We start from the raw sequence: 24,879 nt of genomic DNA on the forward strand, positions 1-24,879 counted from the left end.
AATGAAGAGCAAGTTTCTGCCTAAAGACTATCAAATTACCCTTTATAGACAAGTACAGAACCTAAGGCAGAGAATGATGGCCGTAAAGGAATATACTAAAGAATTTTATAAAGTTAAACTGAGAGCTGGTTATGTTGAAGATAACCCTGAGAAAATAGTGAGGTTTGTAAATGGTCTACAGATGGAGATCCTAGACGAAATTAGTATTCTTTCCCCTAAGACCATAGAGGAAGCTTATCAGTGTGTTTTCAAGGAGGAGGAAAAGATTGCTAGGAAACAAAATTCCAGGAGAGGACATGGTTCTGGTAGAGGTTGGGGACAGACCTGTGGCAGAGGTAGGACTACCAACAGTGATGAAGAGGGCTATAGTTTGAAGACTTCAGGATAGACTGAAAGGGAAGGTAACACCAGAGGAGGAAGGTCATAATAGAGAGGAAGAGGTAATGGTAGAGGCAGAGGAAATGCCTATCAGTGTTACAAGTGTCACAAGTGGGGACACAAGTCCTTTGAATGCACTAAAAATGAACAAACTGGGCAAAGGGGAGCATATGTCACTCAACTCGATGAAGCGGAGGCACCACCACAGGAGGTGGAAAATATGCCAGAAACCGAGGAAGCCTTGGTGTTGAACAAGGTATTATTGAAACCAACTAAGGAAGTAGCTGGTCAGACACAGAGGAAAGCATTGTTCCAGATTGTGTGCAAGTCACATGGGAAATCTTGCAAATTAATCATAGACAGTGGAAGTACTGATAATATGGTATCTACTGAAATGGTGGGGAAATTGGGTTTGAAGAAGTTGAAGCACCCAACTTTATAGGGGGTGTCTTGGTTGTAGAAAGGTCACCAACTGCTGGTCGATGAGTAGTGTGAAGTAGAGTTTCATATTGGCAAGTACAAGGACAAGGTGACTTGCGATATCATGCCTATGGACGTGTGCCATATTCTGTTGGGAAAATCATGGCAGTATGATAGGAAGGTTGTCCATGATGGGGCAACAAATTGTTACAAGTTTGTTAAAGATGTGATAAATCATACGCTAGTGCCCATGAAGGAAGAGGATGCTACAGAAACTAGTGGGACAAAAGCATTACTATTAGGCGGAAAAGAGTTTCTGCAATAGATGGAGGATGATGAGGTGAAGTATGCAGTTGTGCGAAGGCAAAAACTAGTATTGATCCATACTGAAGTCAGTGACTTACCTAAAGAGATACAGGACATGCTACAGGAATTTAGTGATATTGTGGTAGACGATCTATCGGACAAATTACCACCAAAGCGGAGCATTAGTCACCATATTGATTTTATTCCAGGAGCTAGTTTGCCAAAAAAGGCTGCCTACTGGATGAGTCCGAAGGATAATGAAGAAATCCACAAGTAGGTGCAGGAGTTGTTGGATAAAGGACTGATTTGGGAGAGTTTAATCCCTTTTGCAGTTCTGACTATTTTAGCTCCCAAGAAAGGAGGTGAGTGGCGAATGTGCACGGATTCCCAAGCCATTAACAAGATCACTATTAGGTACAGGTTTCCTTTACCTTGGGCGGATGATATGATGGATTGTTTGAGTGGAGCAATGTACTTTTCAAAGATAGACCTGAAAACCAACTGCCACCAAATCATAATTCGAGAAGGTGATGAGTGGAAGACAACTTTCAAGACTAATGAAGGCATGTACGAATGGTTGGTTATGCCATTTGGATTGAGCAATGCCCCCAGCATGTTCATGCAGTCGATGAACAAGATGCTGAAGTAATTCATTGGTAAATTTTTTATTGTATATTTGGATGATATACTTATATTCAGGAAGACGAAGGAAGATCATTTTCGACATGTGAGGTATGTATTGGAAAAATTGCAGCAAAATAAATTATTGATAAATTTGAAGAAATGTTCTTCTTTCGAGAAAGAGTTAATTTATTTTGGATTTGTGATTTCTGAGAATGAACTAAAAATGGATCCGGAAAAGGTTGCAGCCATAGTTAGCTGGCCGTCTTCCAAAATATTTGAGGTATGGAGTTTTCATGGATTGGCAAGTTTCTATCGGAAATTTATTAAAAATTTTAGTGGGATTTGTGCACCCATGGTGGACACCATTAAGAAGGCAAGTCAGCCTTTCCATTGGATAGAAATGGAAGAGAAGAGTTTTCAGTTGCTCAAAAGAAAAATTATTGAAAAACCGATTTTGAGATTACCAAACTTTAACAAACTTTTTCAAGTTCGTTGTGATGACAGTGGGACAGCCATTGGTGCAGTACTCAGCCAAGAGGACAAGCCAGTAGCCTATTTTAGTGAGAAACTAAATGGAAGTAGGTAGAAGTACATGTCTTATGACAAGGAATTTTATGTAGTGGTTCAAGCACTAAAGCATTGGAGACATTATCTATTGGCCAAAAAATTTGTCTTATTTTTAGACAATTCTACGTTGCAGTATATTATGCAGCAACATAAGCTAAACCATAAACATGCGAAGTGGGTAGAGTACCTATAAAGTTTTACGTTTGTGTTGAAACACATCAATGGTCAAGCCAACAAGGTGGCAGATGCATTAAGCAAAAGGAATTTGATCCTACAGGAAAGTACGATACAAGTATTAGGATTTGAACATCTTAAGGACTTGTATGAGGTCAATGCATATTTTAAGGAAGGTTATGAAGCTTGCCAAAATCCATTGTTGAGAGATAACAGTTCATGGCTGGACTATAATATGTAGGAAAGGTTGTTGTTCAAATGAGGGCTGTTGTGTATTCCGTAATGTTCTATGAGAGAGAACTTAATCTAGGAAAAGCATAATGGAGGTTTAGCCAAGCATTTTGGCATAGACAAGACCTTGGATCAGTTGAGCCACTTTTACTATTGGCTGAAGATGGGCAGAGATGTACAATGGTTTGTCACTAGATGCAAAGTGTGTCAGCTTGCAAAGGGACACAGCCAGAACACAAGGTTGTATACGCCCTTACCTATTCCAAACAGACCATGGGAATGAGTCAGTTTAGACTTTGTCTTAGGTCTGCCAAAGACACAACGGGGATTTGATTCCATCATGGTGGTGGTGGATCGTTTCATCAAAATGGAACATTTCATTCCATGCCAGAAAACCAGTGACACCACACATGTAGCACATTTGTTCTTCACAGAGAGTCAGATTACATGGCTTGTAGAAATCTATTGTTTCGGACCGAGATGTTAAGTTTACAAGACATTTTTGGCAGACCTTATGGAAAAAATTAGACACCAAACTAAACTTCAGCTCAGCTTATCATTCGCAAACTGATGGTTAAACCGAAGTGGTGAACCAAAGTCTGGGAAATTTATTGAGGAGTTTGGTTGGAGAAAATTCTCGACAGTGAGATCATGTGCTTGCACAAGCAGAATTTGCTTATAATGATTCGCCCAACCGAAGCATGGGCAGTAGTCCTTTCCAGATCCTATATGGAATGCACCCACGTGGAGTACATGAGTTATGGGATTTGGGTCAGTTGGAGCGCAGGAGTGCTGATGGTGAAGATTTCACAAAGGCAATCAGCGATCTTCATGAACATGTGAAATTAAAATTACAAGACAGCAGCCAAAGATACAAGCAGAAAGTAGATTTGAAAAGGCAGGAGGTACAATTCAATGTAGGAGACCTGGTATTAGCACACCTATGCAAGGAGAGGTTTCCTAAAGGTGAATACAACAAGTTGAAATGGAAAAAAATTGGGCCTTGCAGGATTCTTCAGAATTTTTTTGCGAATGCTTATGAATTGCAGTTACCCCCAGGTATTGGAATTTCACCCATTTTCAATGTGGCAGATATGTACCCCTACATTGCGGCAGATGAAGAAGATAGTTTGGAAAGATGAATAAGGAACACCCAGAATGAGAATGATTCATGGATTAAACAAATGCCCCCAGTAAACCCTCTAGAGATCGAATAGATCCTAAACACCCAAGTGGCCAGATGGACTCGAAGGAAAGAATATTTACAGTACCTAGTTAAGTGGAAGGGTCATCCTATTGAAGATAGTTCTTGGTTAGATGTTGGCTAGATTCAAAGTGTCGGGTACTCTATTGAAGAGCTCATGGACAGGAGCCATGAGTTTAATTTACCCCAGGAGCCTGATGCAGGAGCATCCGAGTGAAAAGGCGACAGCTGGGAAATGTTTTTATTTTATTTTATTTTTCTAGACAGAGAGGAAAACACTTTGAGTTTCTGTTTCATTTTGTTTCATTTAAAATTAAGGTTAACTCAGCCATTGTTAGTTTTTAAAATTAGGCAAGCAGATCAAGATAGGATTAGTTAGGGACTTGTTTGAAGAAACTATTAAACAACTGAAAAGTAACTGAGGAATAGTTCCTCAACTGTAAAGAAACTGCTAATAATGCATTGAAAAGGAAAAACCAGAGATCATGGAGGGGTTGCCATCCAGAGAGGAGAGAGAACCTAGAAATTGCAATTTACAATTATTTTGAATCTCTATAGAAGCAAACAATTCTAAAATCTATCATTAAGGAAGTGGAGAAGTTTTTATTATATTCCCTGTGCATAGATGTTTCAAGCATCGAAATGAAAGCAAGACAGTGAAACAATTTATTAAAGAATTCGAATAAGCATCAATAAGAATTTTGTAACAGGAAGCATCTCAAACCAAGAACCAAACAGAGGTACACTAGCATATATTTTTTCCCTTTTTCCTCAACAAAAAAACCAGTCACTGTTATATTCATAACTTCAAGCATTTCCTATACATTTCATTTTCATTTTCCATTTAACAAAGTTCACTGTACAAAATCTATAACCCTGGAAATCATGGAGGGTTCCAAACCCATGCAAACCAAAAACATTATAGTCCATAGGCTAGACACTAATCAAACATCAAGGGCATGAAAACCTCTGAGACCACATATATACATGAAGAAACTGAAACCCCAAGGGTTATAACTGCTTACAGACAGAACAAGCAACAGAGAAATTACAGACAGAACAAGCAACAAAGCAAGAAAGAAACTACTACAGCCATGGAAAGACCCTACCCGGGTTTTCCCTAAGCCTACAAACAGTCCCAAGGATGAAGCCATGGAGCAAAGTTCCCCTGGAAGGGCCTGCACACCACCACAAAATAGGGCAGCGGTTAGATAGGGTCACGATCCCAAAACAACAGTGAATGACAAACTGAAAGAGGAGAGAGGGTTTTACCTGGAGGAGGATTGATTTCACGACAGAGGACGAGAGCCAAGACCCACAAAAGAGGGTTTCTACCAAAAGAAGTGCCATGAACATGTTCTGCCTGCTCACCAAGGAGCCAAAACATTAGAACCTCAAAAACGAAGGGTGAAATTGCAATTGGAACGAGAAGATTACCTGAGAGCGAGTTCACCGAGCCTTCCTATGCAGCAGCTAGGTGGGAACCTGTGTTTACAGAGCCAAACCATCACCAGACCCAACATCAAACATAAAAATCACCAGAAAACAGAGCAGAAACGAATCTTGAGCCAAATGACAGAGAAAAATAGACTTGCAAGTGGAAAATGACCCGAAACCCTCCAAAAACTAGAGAAGTGAATCACCACAGAGAGCGAGCAGAGGCATAGCACCAATAAAACACAGGGAACTAGTGAAGCACAGCAAACCACCATACGGGACAAGCAAGGCACAATACTTACCAACCATCGCAAGAACTAGGTGAAAGCACCGAGCACCCACAGAGCCAAACCATAGGAAAGAAGAAATGAATTTCAAATACCCTCGGAAAAAGTGATAACCCATGGTTGCAAGCCCAAGGCCAGTACAGAGGGCAGGAAGCATACAATAAACCACATTAAAGCCATATACCAAAGCCCTGCCACTAACTTTAATTCGAAAGCAGAAGAATTAAATGGTCACATCTACGTGTCCCTCCTCGGGATCACCGCCACTAAGGTAAAAAGTGTTAAACTTTAAACGTTTAGAATTCAATATGAGACTCTTAGAATGCATGATGATGAAAGTATTGCAATATTTTTCCTTAGGGTATATGAGATCATTAACTCAATGAAAAATATTAGTGACGAGATAAAGGATTCTACTATTGTTGAGAAATTATAAGATCTCTAACGTTAAAGTTCGATTCCAAAGTCTTTGCCATTGAAGAAATGCAGGATTTGAAGAATCTTACTATTGAAAAACTCCATGGGATTTTAACAGCCTATGAGATGAGAAAAGGGGGTCAATTAGATATTAGAGAAGCAGCATTCAAAGCTAAAAATAAAGGGAAGGAAAAGGAATAGACTATGGAAATAGGTTACATTTCAGAGGAAGAAGAAGTTAATTTTGTGAAGAAACTCCAAGTAGGATCTTGTAGGTTTAAAGGTGTTCATTTTAAATATCTTGTATGTGGAAGAGTAAGTCACTATGCCTCTAAATGTCCTTATAAAAAAAATCATGAGAAAGGGAATAATTTTCCAAACAAGAATGTTAAAAGAAATTTTGATAGCAAGAAAATCTTTTATATTCATGAAGAATGAGGATGATGAATCATATCAGGATTATCCATTATTTGTGGCATTTTAAGAACAATGTGTAGATGAATCTAATGATGTCTTTATGGATGCTCTAGAAGAAATTAATTGTGAATATTCTTTTAATAATGAGGATGATGAATCCGATCAGGATTATCCATTACTTATGGCATTTGAAGAACAATGTTTAGATGAATTTGATGATGTCTTTATGGATTCTCTAGAATAAATTGATATACTTAGGGTCATAAATAGGAATCAAGAAAAAGAAATCAATATGTATAAGAAAAACACTCTTGTTGAAGAAATAACTCAACTAAAAATCTATCTAGAAGAAGCTAAATTAGTTGAAGAAGCTTTGAAAATACAAGTTCTAGAAAAGGAAAGGCACTTTGAGAATTTAGGAACTTGAAATTTTGTTTCTAAGAAAGGAACTCAAGAAAACAAAGGCTCTAACTCTTAGATTTGCTAAAGTACCTAAGACTTTAGAAGAAATCATTAAAGTGCAATTCTCTCCTCTAATCAAGACAGGTCTTGGATACAACCAAAATGGTGAAACATCAAAACCTATGAAATCTTTTGAAACATGTGTAGGAAGCTATCTCAATGTAGTAAAAGGAAACATTCATCAAAATTATAGAACTCGGCAAAATAATGAAGGATAAAATCCTTCCCATGCAAAATAACCTTACCATGAACAAAAGGTAAGCTACTCAAGAAGGTATTACACTCCCAGGTATTCTTACTTCAATGGTCAATGCTTCACTTGTCATAATTTTGGTCATGAAGAAGTTCATTGTGTTGCATATACAACAATTATGACTAGAGAAGCAAGAAAACAACAAAATGCAATCAAGACAAAGAAATATTCTTATAATGTTTTCTCACCACTTCAGAATTAAATTGAACATTCTATTTGTAATAACTTTGGTCATGAAGAAACTGAATGCAGAAGCAGGTTGAAGTCATCTTATCAACTTGAACATAAAACAATACCACCCAATATATGGAAAAATGAAAAATACTACCTTTGAAAATTATGGTATAGCATTGTTTGCAGAAGATCAAGAGAATATATGGTACATCAACAACATATGATCAAAGCATATGACAGGTGATTGAGATAAGTTTATTTCTTTTAATGATATTAAGAAAGAAAATAACATGACTTTTGGTAATAACTCCCCTATTTCTATCAAAGGGAAAGGATTCGTGATTTTAAAGAAAAAGGTCAAGCTTGAGAATGTATTATGTGTTGATGGGTTAATACCTAACTTGTTAAGTGTTAGTAAAATGTGAGATCAAGGGCATGAAGTTATTTCCATAACAAATAATTGTGTGGTAATAAATTTGGATATAGTTAAGATCATAATCAAGGGAACAAGAACTCTAGGTAATGTTTATGTCCTACAAGGCTGAAAAGAGCTCTTTTTTTAAGAAAAATTTAAGAAATTTGGTTGTCACAAAAGGTTGGGGCACCATTTTTGAATGGGGATCTAGAAGAAGAATTTTATATTGAAAAACATGAAGGATTCATTCTTGGTAATGATAAAAATATTTTTTTCAAACTTAATAAGGCACTGTATGGGTTAAAACAATCTCCTTGTGCATGGTACTATCGTCTTGACAGGTACCTTCAACAACAAGGATTCAAAAAGGGATCTGTAGATAGCAATTTATATATCAAATTTGATGAGAAAAAACATTTGATAGTAGTATTCTATGTAGATGACATCATATTTGGAAGAAATTTAGAATCCATGAGTCAAGTATGTTCTTCAGTTATGCAACAAGAATTTGAAATGTCTCTACTTGGTGAACTAACAAACTTTCATGGTGTTAAAGTCCAACAAACTAAAGATGATATCTTTCTTTCACAAACCAGGTATCTCAAGCAAGTTTTAAAGAAACATGGAATGGAAGAATGCAGTTTTGTATGCATATCTATGGTAATAGGATGCAATCTTAGTCAAAATGATGATTCTCCTTCAGTTAATTGACCAAACTACATATCTATGATTGGCATCTTGCTCTATACTACAGGTACAAGACCATACATTATGCATGCAGTTGGCATAGTTGTAATTATATTTCAAGAAAACCCAAAGGAAACTCATCTCCAAGCAGTTAAAAGAATATTCAAGTATCTATAATCTAGCACTCAATATTTTGTTCTATGGTATCCCAAAAACACATTTTTTCATTTCATGCTTACACAAATGCGGATTAGGAACGTAATGTTGATGACCAAAAAAGTACTAGTGGAGGAGAATTCTATTTGGGACCTCACTTAATTTCTTGGTTCAGTAAGAAGCAAGGTTATATCGCATCATCTATTGTTGAGGTAGAATATGTTGTTGTTGAAAGTTGTTGTAATCAACTTCTATGGATGATCCAAACATTGCAAGATATTAAAGACACTTTTCCTCAACTTGTACCTATTCTCTGCAATAATACTAGTGCCATAAGTATCTCAAAAATTTCTGTCATGCACTCAAAAACAAGAACATTCCAATCAAATACCATTTTTTGAGAGAGTAGGTGATTGATCAAAGAGTCAAAATGGAATATGTTCCTTCAAAGGAACAGGTTGCAGGCATATATACAAAGCTACTTCCATGTGAATCCTTTGAATATATTAAACAGAAATTAAGAATGATTCCTGTCTCTTCACTCTGCTAATTGTTCTAACAGACATGTCATGATCAGGGGAAGCTATGGTTGTAAACTCCTATAGTTTAATTTTTGTATGTGGATGGTATGAAATACAGTCATGTATATATTCAATTTCTATGTTAGACAATCATGTATACTCCTCAGTAATAGAAAAGGAGTAGCACAGATTCAGGGGGAGCTTCCTCTATGCTTTCATCATTTCAATATTGGTAGTTTGGCTCTAAAATTGGTTTGTTGCAGTCTGTTCATGATACCTTTATGATGTTTAAAATGATGATTGATTCATATAATTTAATCTTATGTTGTTGTTACTAAGATGGTTCTTGATGTATTTACGAAGAATGATATGATCAAAACTAATGGTTGCATAGGTTTAGGGGGACCAAATTCTATGATTCTAATAGTGCATTATTGTCATTATGATTTCTTGAGTACTTCTTGTTGTGTGATGGGTTTATGATGAGTTCATATCATTTTTTCTATATGCTTCTTGATGATGAGGATGTTCATGTTGTTGTATATGTTGTTGCTATCAGATGTTTATGTTGTAAATTGTTATATGGTAAATGATGGTTGTTGATGAGTATTATGGTCTTGCTACCTCATGGTGGAGGTTCTTGTCTTTTAAGTTTCATATGTGTCTCTTGATGTAAAGGTCATGAAAAGAACCATATTGTAAATCATTGTAAAATTCAGTCATGTATGGGCTATGTATGTAATCCCATTATTTTGGGACATTGATGTAAAATTTATGTCAAATATGTAATCCGACTGTGTTGGGTGATTGATGTAATCATGAGTCATTGGTGATAGGAAAGGTAATATTTGGTTGAGTCATAAAGCCTTTTAATTTTATTGTATATCTTTAGAAGGTCTAGCATATGCTCAGTGGGAGCTTGGTCAATATACAAATTTCATTCAGCAGATCAACCCTACAAAAATTAACATTACAAGGGGTGTACTTCAATCAACCTAGTTCGGCCCTTTGCCCTTGATGTCAAAGGGGGAGATAATTTTAGTGTTTGGAGAAGAATTTTTGGAGAGAATCTTTATGTGCTTGAGCTAAACACCAAAGTGGTTTCCATCAAGTACAAAGGGGGAGATTGTTGGCATTATGGCTAATGTGTTGTCCTTGATGGAAACCTAACTGATAAAGATGTCAACATTGTGATAACATGATCTCATGTAGTTTGGTACAGATGCTACAATGTTATAAGTAGAGAAACGAGAGTTTAGTGATAGTTGGATGACACAAGTAAAGTTTTAGAAAGTATATATGGTTCCGATGAAGAGTGGTCGCATACATATGCATGTATTATGACAAAAAATCATGTACGTAATCCAAACAATGGAAATATGGATACCAGGGGTCATTACCATGGTATTGGCTCATAGTAATTAGAGCGACAATGGTTATTTCATCCCATTAAAGAATACTTATGACACTACCAAGGTATTTACCTAAGGTATTAGATAAGGCTAAAATCTATATAAAGGGATGGAGATCGAGATGTTATGTGTTATTCATGTGTAATCTAATCTGAAACAGGTGTGGACTAGGAAACAAGAAGGATACTTAGATCTCAAAGATTTGAAGTTATTCAATATATATGCTTGATTGATTTACTTATTGTAAATGTCTATGTAGCAAAGAATGATAGATTTGTCATTATGATGATGATTTTATCTAAATGAATTATTATAACGTATGTAGTTCTAACAGTAAAGGGTGTGGAGAGTGAAGTTATGTTTATAGAGAAATTTTTCAGATCTGTACACAAGTTTCTCTCTGGATAGTCATATACATACATGAATCTAGTTCTGTATACTAGTGTATAAATTCTGCAAATTTATTCTGTATGTTGAGATTTGTACATGGGTGTTATACATGGTAGTCACATACACACGTTGGCATGTTTCATGAATGTCATGTATATGTTCTAGGATTTGCAGTGCTGATAAATGATGACATTTGATGAGTTATGTTTTGTTTGTTGATGTTTTTTGATGAAGTCTTGATCGTGTTGATCTATGTCTGACAATGTTGATTGGGATGAATATGGAACGGAATATTGATAGGTAATGATGCTACAGTTTGGTCATCTGTGATTGTTTCAGTGAATGGTTCAGTACATGATTCAGTGGTTTTTTCAGTGTTACAATATTTCAATTTGATAGGATTTTCAGTTGTTAGTGATTTGATATTTGTACACAGGTTTTATGCAGAGGAAGTGTGTATATACGCAGGTTCTATTAAGAATAATCACATACATATTCCGATGTTTATTTTTTCTAGTTGAATTTTGCATTCAATTATTTGATGCTTCAAAGATTCAGTTCATTTATAATGCTTCGTGATTTGAGATTTAGTATTTCAGTATTTCATATTGGTTTCGGTTATTGTTAGTGTGGGTCCAGTTTGAAAATTTGATGAAAGGTGGCATACATGTTGTTTGGTGATTATTTGACAGGTGGATCCAGTTTGAAACATTCTAAAAAGTGTACCACAAGGAGTTGAGGGTTGCAGCATTTAGTAAGGGGGTAGGTGCTCCCTTCCAATAGTAGTTGTTAAATGAGATCATGGTGTTGTAGCTCCCTTCTAGTAGGACCTAGAGAATGAGTTGAGGTTGTAGCCTCCTACAGGTGGGTTCATGCATACTTGTAAGATTTGTCATTAGTACAAAAATTTAATGAAGATTTTCTTTATATAATGCGAAAGAAGACAGAGACAACATCAACGGTAGTTTTCTCCCACATTGGGTTTCCACCTAAAATATTTGAGATTTGTACAAAGGTTTTATGTAGAGGAAGTGTGTATATACGCAGGTTCTATTAAGAATAATCACATACACATTCCGATGTTTATTTTTTCTAGTTGAATTTTGCATTCAATTATTTGATGCTTCAAAGATTCAGTTCATTTATAATGCTTCGTGATTTGAGATTTAGTATTTCAGTATTTCATATTGGTTTCGGTTATTGTTAGTGTGGGTCCAGTTTGAAAATATGATGAAAGGTGGCATACATGTTGTTTGGTGATTATTTGACAGGTGGATCTAGTTTGAAACATTCTGAAATGTGTACCACAAGGAGCTAAGGGTTGCAGCATTTAGTAAGGGGGTAGGTGCTCCCTTCCAATAGTAGTTGTTAAATGAGATCATGGTGTTGTAGCTCCCTTCTAGTAGGACCCAGAGAACGAGTTGAGGTTGTAGCCTCCTACAAGTGGGTTCATGCATACTTGTAAGATTTGTCATTAGTACAAAAATTTAATGAAGATTTTCTTTATATAATACGAAAGAAGACAAAGACAACATCAATGGTAGTCTTCTCCCACATTGGGTTTCCACCTAAAATTTTGTGTTATGTATGTTTCTCATGTGACGTTATTTACTTGTTCTTTACTTCATACTAATTTGATTATGCACTATTTAATATAACTCACTTATGGAAGTTAAGATAAATTAATTAAAACTGGATATACGTTATTTTCATTCACAAGGGTCATGTACATACGTTGGTTTCATGAACAACAGTAGCATACAGATTTCATAATCAGAAATGAAAAGTTAAAATGAGTTATAAATATTGATTCACTCCCACCCCCCGCTTAATATTTTTCCCAACAAATTCAAGCTTCCTTACATCTATTTGTTACTTCTACCTTCACCAAGTCTATTTTTTGCTTCTTTCTTCACGGGCTATGTTTCTCCCAAAACTTGTTATTTTTTCTTCTTCCCAAGAACAAACTTATACAACATGGTATGTACCCAATTTTATAAATCTGATATTTATATTTTTATGTAAGGATATTTAGTATGTCTCCTTGGATCTATGTAATTTTCATGGTATGAAAAATACCCATAAAATAGGTTAAAACAAAAAGGTCAAACAAACCAATTTTATGTAGATTTTAGGAACATTCAGGAACCCTAACCTCCACAAGGCATATCTATGAAATTATAGTGAAATTTAGTATGTAATTTCTACCATTGGAACCTAGAGATCTCATATTTTTCTCCTCGAGATTTCACAATATGAAATATCTTAGAAAGAAATAACAAAAAATGTCAATATGACATGTTTGAAGAAAATTTTAGGAGAATTCAAGAGGCCCAACATACTTAGAGAATATCTATGAAATTAGAGTAAATCAAAGTCTAAAATTTATATAATAGGTATGTATAAAATCCTTGTCTATCTCCTCAATATTTCACAATTATAAATATCTCAAAAAGAAATTTACAGAAAAAATTCGAAGCCAACCTCATCCAAAATAATTTAAGGAGCATTCAAGAAGAAAACTTTCTCATATCATATCTCTAGAGGTTTAGTGAAACAAGGCATAAATTTTTTACCACATGTACATCAAGATATTTCCTATAGCTTCTACAAGTATCATGGTCTAAACATCCCGAAAGAAAATTTATAGTGAAAATCCCAAGCTAGCATGTTTGAACCATATTTTAAGAGTATTTTGGAATATTAACTTCCTCGAAGTTTGACGATTGTATGCCTCATAGTCTCAATGTATTTTCTTGTTTCAAATATTTTCTGCATAATCTATTATGTTTAGAATTGCAGCCAAGGCAAATTCCTAAGAATAATGACAACTAGTCTTATTCCTAGTTGGGACTCCTACTCTAAAGGGTGTGAGGTGTAATTGGGACTTCATATCAAGGAGACCCCCTTGTTGGCACACTTCTAGAACCGTCAATAGTTGTCACTACAAGGAGAGCTAGATGAAAAGCTTAGCCCGTTGATTCTATTTTGAATCTCTTATATTTAATGGATCATTCCCAAATCATACTCCTAGGATTTTTTTCTAATAGATCTTGTTAGAAAATTATTATATATTACAGAGCAATGGAACACATAAAATATTGCAGAAATATAAACACAGAAAATGCATAAAACAAGAGAGACACAGATATACGTGGTTCACCCAGTTTGGGCTACATCCACGGAGAAATAGCCAGTCCTTCTTTTATTATATTATCCAGCAAACTGAAGAGATACAACCTACAACAAATCCATTGTAACACCCTCTTCGCTCTCAATATCCTCTCTCTTCCTCACTCAGAATACAGATCTACATAGATGCAATACAATTCCCTCATATATAGTGAGGGGTTGCCTTCTAGGGAAAAAAACCCTAAATTAAACATAACTTCTACTGTCAGATCATCCGCCTAATGAATGGCCCAGATTGACTAGAAATTACTATACTTTTACAAGGCAATTTTACATCTATTTTTAGCTTCGGGGGCGCTGCCCCAAATCCCCGCCGGGGGACCGCTGGCCCCCAGACCCCCCAGCCGGGGGGGATTTACCCCTGCGGGGGGGGACAAGTCCCCCTTGCACCCCCCCCCCCCCCCCATGGAGGGGTGTACAGTCTTCTTGGGGTATACATTCGACTGAAACCTTTGAATACAGAAATAATCAGGCTCCACACCCAACAATCTCCCACTTGGAGACTGATTATAGCAACTCCACCACTGCCTCATTTGCTAGACAATGACTTCACTTTGGACCTGGTTGTTTCTCATCTTCTTCATCATACTTGAAGACCAATTGAAATTGAGCAGGTTCTTAGTTTCTCCCTGGTTACAAATTTTGTTAGCATATCTGCAGAATTTTGGCTAGTGTGTATCTTTTCCAGCTTCAACTGTCCGTCTTCTAATGCTGACCGTATGAAATGGTACCTCAGCTGTATATGTTTAGTCTTGGAATGAAATGCAGAGTTCTTTACAAGATGTATGGCACTCTGGCTGTCACTGTATAACCTGCTCAACTCCTGCTTCTTACCCAATTCATCCAGAAACCTTTGTAACCAAATCATTTCTTTACTAGCCTCTATAGCAGCAACATACTCTGCTTCTGTTGTTGAAAGTGAAACAACACTTTGAATTTTTGAAACCCAACTGATAATTGTTCCACCTACAATAAATACATATCCTATAGTGCTCCTCTTGCTATCTCTATCACTTGCCATATCTGCATCAACATATCCCTGTAGAGCAATGTTTTAACCACCAAAGCATAATGCTTGATTTGTGGAACCTCTCAAATACCTGAGAATCCACTTTACCGCCATCCAATGTTCTTTTCCTGGATTGTTCATGTACCTACTTACAACTCCCACTACATGTGCTATATCAGGCCTTGTGCAGACCATTACATACATTAAGCCTCCAACTATTGATGCATATGGAAATTTCGACATATGAGCCATTTCTTCCTAAGTCTTGAGACATGCCTCCTTACTTAATTTGAAATGGCTAGCCAAAGGTATACTAACTGGTTTTGCATTCTGCATATTAAACCTTTTCAACACCTTTTCTATGTATTCACTTTGAGACAATGTTAATTTGCAATTCTTCCTGTCTCTAGTTATTCTCATACCAAGGATTTGTTTTGCAGCACCCAAATCCTTCATTGCAAATGAGTTTGCCAATTTCCTTTTGAGCACATTTATTTCCTGTATGTTAGAACCTGTAACAAGCATGTCATCTACATACAATAACAATATAATATAGCTACCATCATTTTGCCTTTTGAGTTAAACACAATGATCAGAGTGACACTTAGTATAACCTTGTTCAGAAATAAACCTGTCAAATTTTAAATACCACTTCCTCGAGCCTATTTTAAGCCATACAAGCTCTTCTTCAACTTGCACACTAGTTTCTCCTTCCCTTTTACCTCATATCCTTGTGGCTGTTGCATATATATCTCTTCCTCCAAATCCCCATGGAGAAACATTGTCTTTACATCTAACTGCTCAAGATGCAAATCTTCAACTGCTACTAGACTTAAAATAGTTCTGATTGAAGTCATTTTAACAACAGGAGAAAATATTTCATTAAAATCAATACCTTTCTTCTGTGCAAACCCCTTCACTACAAGTCTAGCTTTATGCCTTTTCCTACCTCCATCTTCTTCCTTCAACTTGTAAACCCATTTATTCTACAATGTTGTTTTACCTGCAGGCAACCTGACTAAGTCCCAAGTCTGGTTATGTGCTAAGGAGTCCATCTCTTCTTTCATGGCTTGCTCCCACTTCTTCCTAGTTTATACCTGCACTGCTTCTTCATAGCATTCTAGTTCACCAGAATCAATCAACAATACATAATACAATGAAGGAGAGTATTGTTTAGGGGGTCTACTTATCCTGGTAGATCTTCTAACACCACTTTCAGGTGTTTGAAGTGTTTGTTGCTATTGTGGTTGTTGTTTTGGCTGTTGATCATTATGATTTTCAGGCACCATCACTTTTCCTATGATATCATCAAGCACTGTGTATACTCTGTTTTCTTTTTCCTGTTTCTTTTCTTGTAGCTGATCCTTATACAAGACCTTTTCATTGAATATTACATCTCTGCTCCTAATGATTTTGTGATTTTCATAATCATATAAGCGATAACCAAAATCATTAACACCATACCCAATAAAGGTACATTTCTTTGATTTTGCCTCAAGCTTTGTTCTATTTTCTTTATTAATGTGGACAAAGGCTTCACAACCAAAATTCTTTAAAAAAGAGTAGTTTACCCTTTTACCTATCCATGCCTCCTCTGGAATACCACCATCCAAGGAACTTGAAGGCCCTCTGTTTATTAGATAAATAGCAGTATCTACAGCATCTACCCAAAATTGTAAAGGCAATCCTGCCTGCAATCTCATGCACCTTGCACACTCCATGATTGTCTTGTTCATCCTTTCTAACACACCATTTTCTTGTGGTGTTCCTGGAACTATCTTCTCTCTACGAATTCCATTCTCTGAACAGTACCTATCAAACTCTTTGCTGCAATATTCACCTCCATTATCTGATCTGAGACACTTCAACCTTTTCCTTGTCTCATTTTCAACCAAAGTTTTCCATTTCTTGAAAGTATGAAATACATCAGATTTATTTCGAATACAATAAATTGAGGTTTTTCTGGTTTCATTGACAATAAAAGTAACATAATAACGAAAGCCACCAAGAGATGATACCTGAGCGGGTCTCCATACATTTGTATGCACAAGCTCTAATTTTTCGCTCTTCTTTTCTTTCCCAACTCTAAGGAATCTGACTCTCTTCTGTTTTCCATAAACACAATTCTCACAGAATTTTAAATCAACATGCTTCAAACCTGGCAACAAATTTCTTGAGTGAAGAATCTGCATCACCTTCTCACTCATGTGCCCGAGCCTATGATGCCACAATGTCGTATCTTCTCCTCTAAAGGTTAAAGCATTAACAAAATTAGAAATACCATTGCATAAATACAATGTACCAATCTTTTCTCCTTTCGCTATTACTAGGGATCCTTTAGTGACCTTCCAGGTTTTATCTGTGAAAGTACTTACGCAACCTTCACCTCCCAACTGCCCTGTTGAAATCAAATTTTTCTTTAGATCTGGAACATGCCTTACATTCTTCAATAGACACTAATTTCCATTGTGTTGTTTTATGAAAACTGTACCCATTCCAATGATTTTACAGGGTTTATCATCACCCAATCGAACTTGTCCAAAATCTCCTTCAACATAATCATGAAAATTTTTATCAGGTGTGGCATGGAATGAGGCCCCTGAATCTACCACCCAAGAATCAATAATATTTTCTAATGAAAGAATCAAAGCATCTTGCAACACATCACCTGTTACATTCGCTTCATGATTAGCTTCTTGTTGCATGTCTCCTTCTTTTCCCTTCCGAGACTTGCAGTCTTTCTTCAGGTGTCCTTTCTTCCCGCATTTCTAGCACACTATCCCTGATCTGGACTTTGATCTGCTTTTTCTTGACTTACTGCGATATCCTGGGCTCTTTCCTCTTTCCATTTTTCTTCCCCTAGTCTCTGCAGTCAAAGCATTACCCAATGTCTCACTGGAGCTTTTCCGTCACGTTTCCTCGCTAAGGATTGCACGGACAACATCATCAAACTTTAAAGTACTAGATCTAGAGATAGAGTTACTAATGGCCATAACTAAACCATTCCAACTTTCTAGCAATGAGCACAGAAATAACAAAGCCCTAACTTCATCATCAAAGTTTAACCCTATAGAACTTAACTGACTTGTAACTATATTAAAATCATTTAAATGATCAGCAACAGATCCACCCTCTAACATCTTCATATTAAATAAACGCTTCATAAGAAATACCTTATTTGACGTCGAGGGTTTTTCATATAGTTTGGCCAGTGCTGACATTAAACCCTGTGTTGTCATTTCCTTTGAAATATTAAATGCTACCGATGCTGCTAGGCACAATTGTATTGTTCCAAGTGCCTTTCTGTCAAGAATACCCCATTCTATGTCTATCATACTTGTCGGCTTCTTTGTCTTTCCGCTCAATGGTAGGTATAGATCTCTCTGATACAAATAATCTTCCATCTGCATCTTCCATAGCTGGTAGTTTTGGCCGTTAAATTTTTCAACCCTAAACCTACCATCTTCTGCCATTGCTCCCACTCGAACCAAGAATCCTTCTCTCCTATGAGTTTATCAGCCAAATAGACCTTCGGCTCTGATACCATTTCTTAGAAAATTATATATTACAGAGCAATGGAACACATAAAATATTGCAGAAATATAAACACAAAAAACACATAAAACAAGAGAGACACAGATATACGTGGTTCACCTAGTTTGGGCTATGTCCACGGAGAAACAGCCAATCCTTCTTTTATTATATTATCCAGCAAACTAAAGAGATACAACCTATAGCAGATCTGCTGTAACACCCTCTTCGCTCTCAATCTCCTCTCTCTTCCTCACTCAGAATACAGATCTACATAGACGCAATACAATTCCCTCATATATAATGAGGGGTTGCCTTCTAGGGTTAAAAAACCCTAAATTAAACATAAATTCTACCGTCAGATCATCCGCCTAATGAACAGCCCAGATTGACTAGAAATTACTATACTTTTACAAGGCAATTTTACATCTATTTTTAGCTTCGAGGGCGTTGCCCCCAAACCCCCGCCAAGGGACCGCTGGCCCCCAGAAACCTGTGGGGGGGACAAGTCCCCCCTACATGGAGGGGTGTATAGTCTTCCTGGGGTATACATCCAGCTGAAACCTTTGAATACAGAAGATAATCAGGCTCCACACCCAATAGATCTAATATTTAGCTTTCAATCCCCGCAGAAATTGTTTACAACTTGCCTCAATTGAGGTTTTATGGTGAGGGTGAAATATCTCTATTTGAGCATACATCTCATTTTCTCAATTTTTTTGAATGTCATGAAATCAATTGTGAATGTACATTTGCTTGTAAATTATTCACCCTCGCTCATGAAGGTTGATCTAAGTTGTGATATCATACTTTAGCAACTTCTTCCATTCATTTATTTGAACAACTCTTCAAGGAGCTTCACCAAGTATTTAGTAAGTATGATTACCGAGGTGTTTATAAATAGATAATCAACTTAGAATGAAATCTAATGAAATATTAAAGGATTTTCTCAACCAATTTCTTCATCTTTTTTATGAGTTTTCAAAAGAAGATGTGGATTGAGATTTCATGGTTGAAAAGTTTTAGTATTTGGTTCAAATCTCTTTAAAACAATTCGAATCAAAATACTTGGATTATTTTTCTCTTCCAACTCATATCAATCATGACATATCTCTAATCTTAGAGGAGGAATCTACCACTCCTTTTATCCCCTCTCCTCCTCCTTTCGATGTTGGCATTAGGAAATCTAAATATCAAATTTTTGATCCATTTATCTTACCTATATTTCCTTACCATGATCAAGGTATTATCCAGGAAAACTCTAAATGTTATCTTAATCCCATGAAACCTAGTCTAAAGGTTGATCCCTTGGCTTTCCAATATGACATTAATGCACATAATCTTAATCCTAAATCAAATTTAATTGAAAATAGTGCCTCTTCAAGGGATACATGCCATCTTGTATCATTTACAACTCATGATTCCCCATACTTGGATTCACTTAATCAATTCTTCCCACCAGTAATTTCTCTGGATACTTTTAATTCTTGATTTGTTGATTCATGTGGTGATCAGGAACAAAGTAGCTATATCTCACAAGTAGAAGAGAAAAAGGATGAATATACTTTCTACATTGTTTTCCTCTTTTAAATTCCTTCATATCAGAATGATAAGAAATCATCTTGTGATCTTGGTAATCATTCAAACAATCTAAAGATCCCTACTTAAGTTGAAATCTTGGACAACCATCATCTTTATATTAATTTTTCTTCTGATATAGGATGTGGTGGGTGTTGGAGCATATTAAATGATATTTTATATTTCTCCAAAGACTTGGACCTATAATTCAGTTTGAGTGGTTGGTAATCTCCAATTTTTGTATGTGGTGATCTTTCATTTCCTCTGGTCCATACATGTTCAGATATTAAACCATGAGAATCATATGGTCTGGTTGTTGAAGCTTTAATGTATCATACTGAAGAAGAGAAATGTCAATCCCTAAACCACATTGGTATGCCATTATTTGACCATTATCGTGATGAAGATTATGTTGATACACCGTTATTTCAAGTTTATATGAGTATGAAGGATCTGAATTTTCAATCATTTTCAACTAACATTGAAGCCTCTCCTCATAAAGTATTCTCATATTTTTTCACCTCTAACACACTATTCATTGTATCCAATTGTGTTCAATGATTTTTTTATACCAGATCCTTATCATGTTGGCCATGAACCTAATTTGGTACAAGATGATGTGGTTTCACAATCATATGATGAACAGATTGAATCCATTGTTCATGATTTATTTAATCATAAATCTCTCATTTCTCGGGAAGGAGATGCACCAACTTTAAATCTTCAAGGGAGTTCTCCAATTGATGTATCCAAGTTCTCTATCCATCAAGAGTCTCATATGCTAAATGTATAATCTAAGAGAATAGATGGCATCAAAAATGTTTTCATCGACACACATGATGATAGTGGTATGTACTTACCCGTTGATCTTTCTAAGCTGACCAAGTATGTTGATCAGTCACCTGAAATTTCAAGGACTTGTTAGCAAGTTGAGGTGCTTCAGCCCCTGTTGATGGTTATGTCAGGTTCTCACAATCTTGATGAGATTCCTAAAATAAATTTGATCCACACCTTAGAGGATTATTGGAATTTTCAAGTTAACCTTCCTTATCCTCAAGATAGTTATTTTGATCAGATAAAATATTCTTCTTTGGTTAATTATCCTTCATGAAAATACCTTGAATCAGACCTAGCATCGAGCTACATATCTTTCTCAAATGTACTTGGATTTGAGGCCTATCATTCTAATTATCACAACATAGATCACCATCTACAAGATTGTTCTATGTTTAATCTTCCAGTGAATGATCAACTTCTTACTTTTTTGGTATTGATCATTCTATTAGCACAGCTGATCATTATAATTATAAGTGAACTTTTAATGTTTTGGTGAACCTTTTCCTTCAAGATGATATTAATGTTGTATCTAATTTGACTTAATTTTTTAATTTTTGGTTGATCAAGGTGGATATTGGTGGCCACCCGCATATTCCACCTAGACCTCCAGTCGGTTTCATATGTTTCCTTGTTTATTTCAGCATTTATTATTTTTAGCAGTTTTTCAGGTCCTCGACTTCCAAAGCAGTTTTGACCTCCTAAACAGTGTTTTTTGATGTCTACAGCGGACCCTTGGTTGTAGGTAAGGCCTGCCCCAAATCCTATAGCACTCAAAGATACCTTTCCAACAAGGTATCGTAGGTGCCAAAAAAAGACAATATGACCAAGTTACGAACCTGGGAAGTTGGTTGCCCAACTAACCCCAATGGGGCCCACAAACTCTTGCCATTCCATCTCCTGGGTTTAGGGTTTTGGTTGTTTAGTGTTTTTCCTTGTTATTAAATAATAAATAGGCCCTTGAGCCTCATTGTAACACAATTCAGAGGCATGTAACTTCCACATCTCTTCTCAAAGATAAGCTACCATCGCCTAAGCTAGTTTATTTCCATTATGTTTCTAAGCATGTTTTAGTATTCTGATATTAATGAAATGAAGTGTTATTTCTATTGCATCTCTATATTTATGGTTATATTTGTAATTTGTTGTGTTTAATTTTAGATCAATGGTATCAGAGTGGTCTACTCTTTCTATGCTTTTCTTTTCATGTCCCCAACAAGGTTAGGGTATACAAAGTTAGGGCTCGATCTAGTTGAACCTTTGCAAGACTAGCCTGTCAAACCCTGACGGTCTCCCATGGCAGAAGAAAAGATAGAAAAGGGGGAAAGATATCCTTTCAAAATATTTCGCAAGGAAGACCTCTAGCGACAGAGGAATGCAATGATGGATAACTTTGCCCAGATCCTTTGACAGCTACCCACAGGCGATGCATATTCATCCAGCAGCCGATCTAGAGGTGCCACTACTTTTAAGGTACAATCTAACTTTGATATTCTTGTATGTGAGGGATAGATATATGAAGATGGCATAGATAAATGGATGAATATGTTGGAAGGATATTTTTTTTTTCATGAATTTTCCAATTGGGAAAAGATTACCTTTTTACTTCTCAAAGGTGCCCCACATGTCAAGGACTAGTGGGAAACCTACTGTGAACAAAAAGATGAGAGGGAATCCTCATTGTTTTCATCCACACCCACTTGGGATACTTTATGAGGTACCATCAAGGAACAATATTACCATGTTGAGAGCTATGAAGATAAATACATAAAGTGGAGAAAGATATGGCAGGGAAGGGACCAAGATGTGTGAGAGTTCAAAAATGTTTTCCATACCCTCCACACGAAGTTTGGTATCAAGTATTATGAGTGGCATTTGGTACTTAAGAACCATGACTATCTACACAAGTACATCCAGGATGATATGGAGTTCATGGATATCTCCTCGCTCAGCATGGTATACCGATACATTGTCAAGACTAGGTAGAAGTTTAAATAGAAGAAGCAAGACTTTGGATTTGTGAATTTGAAGCAAGGAAAAGACTCGCCCAAACCATAGAGAAAAGGCCAAAACCAAGGAGGGGCCACCCAAGAAAACTCGCTGAAGCTGCAAGAAAATAAAAACACCATGAAGACAAAGAAGGACACTAGAAAATGGTGTGAGTTCAATAAGAGCTCCACTCACAACACAAGTGAGTGTTGGTCCAAGCAATCACTGGTGGCCAAGATGAAGGCATCTAAAACAAAATCATATTCTGACTCTGAGTCAAAACTCAACAAGAGGAATGACAAAGGGAAGCAGTTCATTATCAATAGCAGGAGCCAAAAGAATCTAATTTCTACAAAGGTCATGAAGTGGTTGGGCCTCACGACGACATCACATCCACATTTGTACACCATCGGGTGGCCTCACCAACGATGAGATCTCCACGTCAACCAGCATGGTCTCCTTCCCTACAACATCAAGCCCTTCACAGAAGAGGTACTATGTGATGTTGCTCCTCTTAAAGTTTTTGATGTATTATTAGGACAACCATACTTGTGGAAACAACATGTTGTATATGAGTCTATACCTCACTCAGTGATTGTTACTTTAGGAAATAAGTTGTATAAGATACCAGAGGTAACCTTGCCTACTGCCATCTTTTTAATCACAGTAAAGAAATGAATTAAGATCATTTCCTAAACCAAGAATTTTTTTCCTTATGATTCACCCTCAGGGGAAGAAGAAGGTTGTGGCTACGCCTTCCAGAAAAGGCTCCTCCAAATAGCATCAACAAATGGACAAGGTCATGGAGGAGTACAGGGACATTTTCGACTCACCTACAGGGGTATATCTGCACTGTCAGGTCAAGCACTCCATCGATCTGACTCAGGGCACACTGCTACCCAATGGATAGATCTATCAATGCTCTATTGTAGAGAACGATGAGATCAAGAGGCAGATTCAGGAGCTATTGCAGAAATGAAATATCAAGTCACAATCATCACCCTATGCGAGCACGATTGTATTGGTATAGAAGAAGGATAGAACCTAAAGACTCTGCATTGACTATCAGGCATTGAACAAGATCACTATTCGGAATAGGTACCCAATCCCATGGATTGATGACCTTTTGGGCCAGCTCAAGGGGGGGAATCTTTCAGCAAGATCTAGTTTAAGTCCATCTATCACCAAGTACCTATCGAACCCTCTTATGTGTGGAAGATTTCCTTGAAATCCAAGCAGGGCATTTTCGAATGGTTGGTCATGCCTTTTAGGTTGATAAATGCCCCCGCAACCATCATGATATTTATGGATGAAATCTTGCAACGCTTCCCAAATGAATTTGTGGTGGTGTATTTAGATGAAATCTTTATCTTCCGCTAGAGTTGGTGTTAGAACTCCACGGTGTCCTAAGGCTAAGAAAGGAGACTGACCAAGGTAACCTCAAACCAACTTTGGTTCTTGTAACTAGTCCTACCAATTAAGATAGGGCTCTCTCTATGATCTCACAACCAATGAGTGGCTGGAGAGGAAGATAGATCTTAGGCTAGATATTCAAAGCTCAATAGGTCTGAATTTAGGGTTTGTTGGAGCAGGGTCAATAAGTATAGGAAACTAGGTTAGGGCTTCAAAAGATCAGCTGCAAAGATATAATGTAGCAAGGTAGGTATGTTCGGTGACATTTTTGAGTTGTCATGGTGGTGTACCCTAGCCTCAAATCCTTTGAATCACAAGCATCCAACCCTCTCTATGACTATATCACACTACATATAGACCAAAAACCACATTCCCCCTCTCAGGTGTCGAATCCATCAACC

This window comes from Pinus tabuliformis, chromosome 6, assembly GCF_031772625.1.
Source record: "Pinus tabuliformis cultivar Carrire ecotype Pingquan chromosome 6, CPIR1, whole genome shotgun sequence".
Lineage (NCBI taxonomy): Eukaryota > Viridiplantae > Streptophyta > Pinopsida > Pinales > Pinaceae > Pinus > Pinus tabuliformis.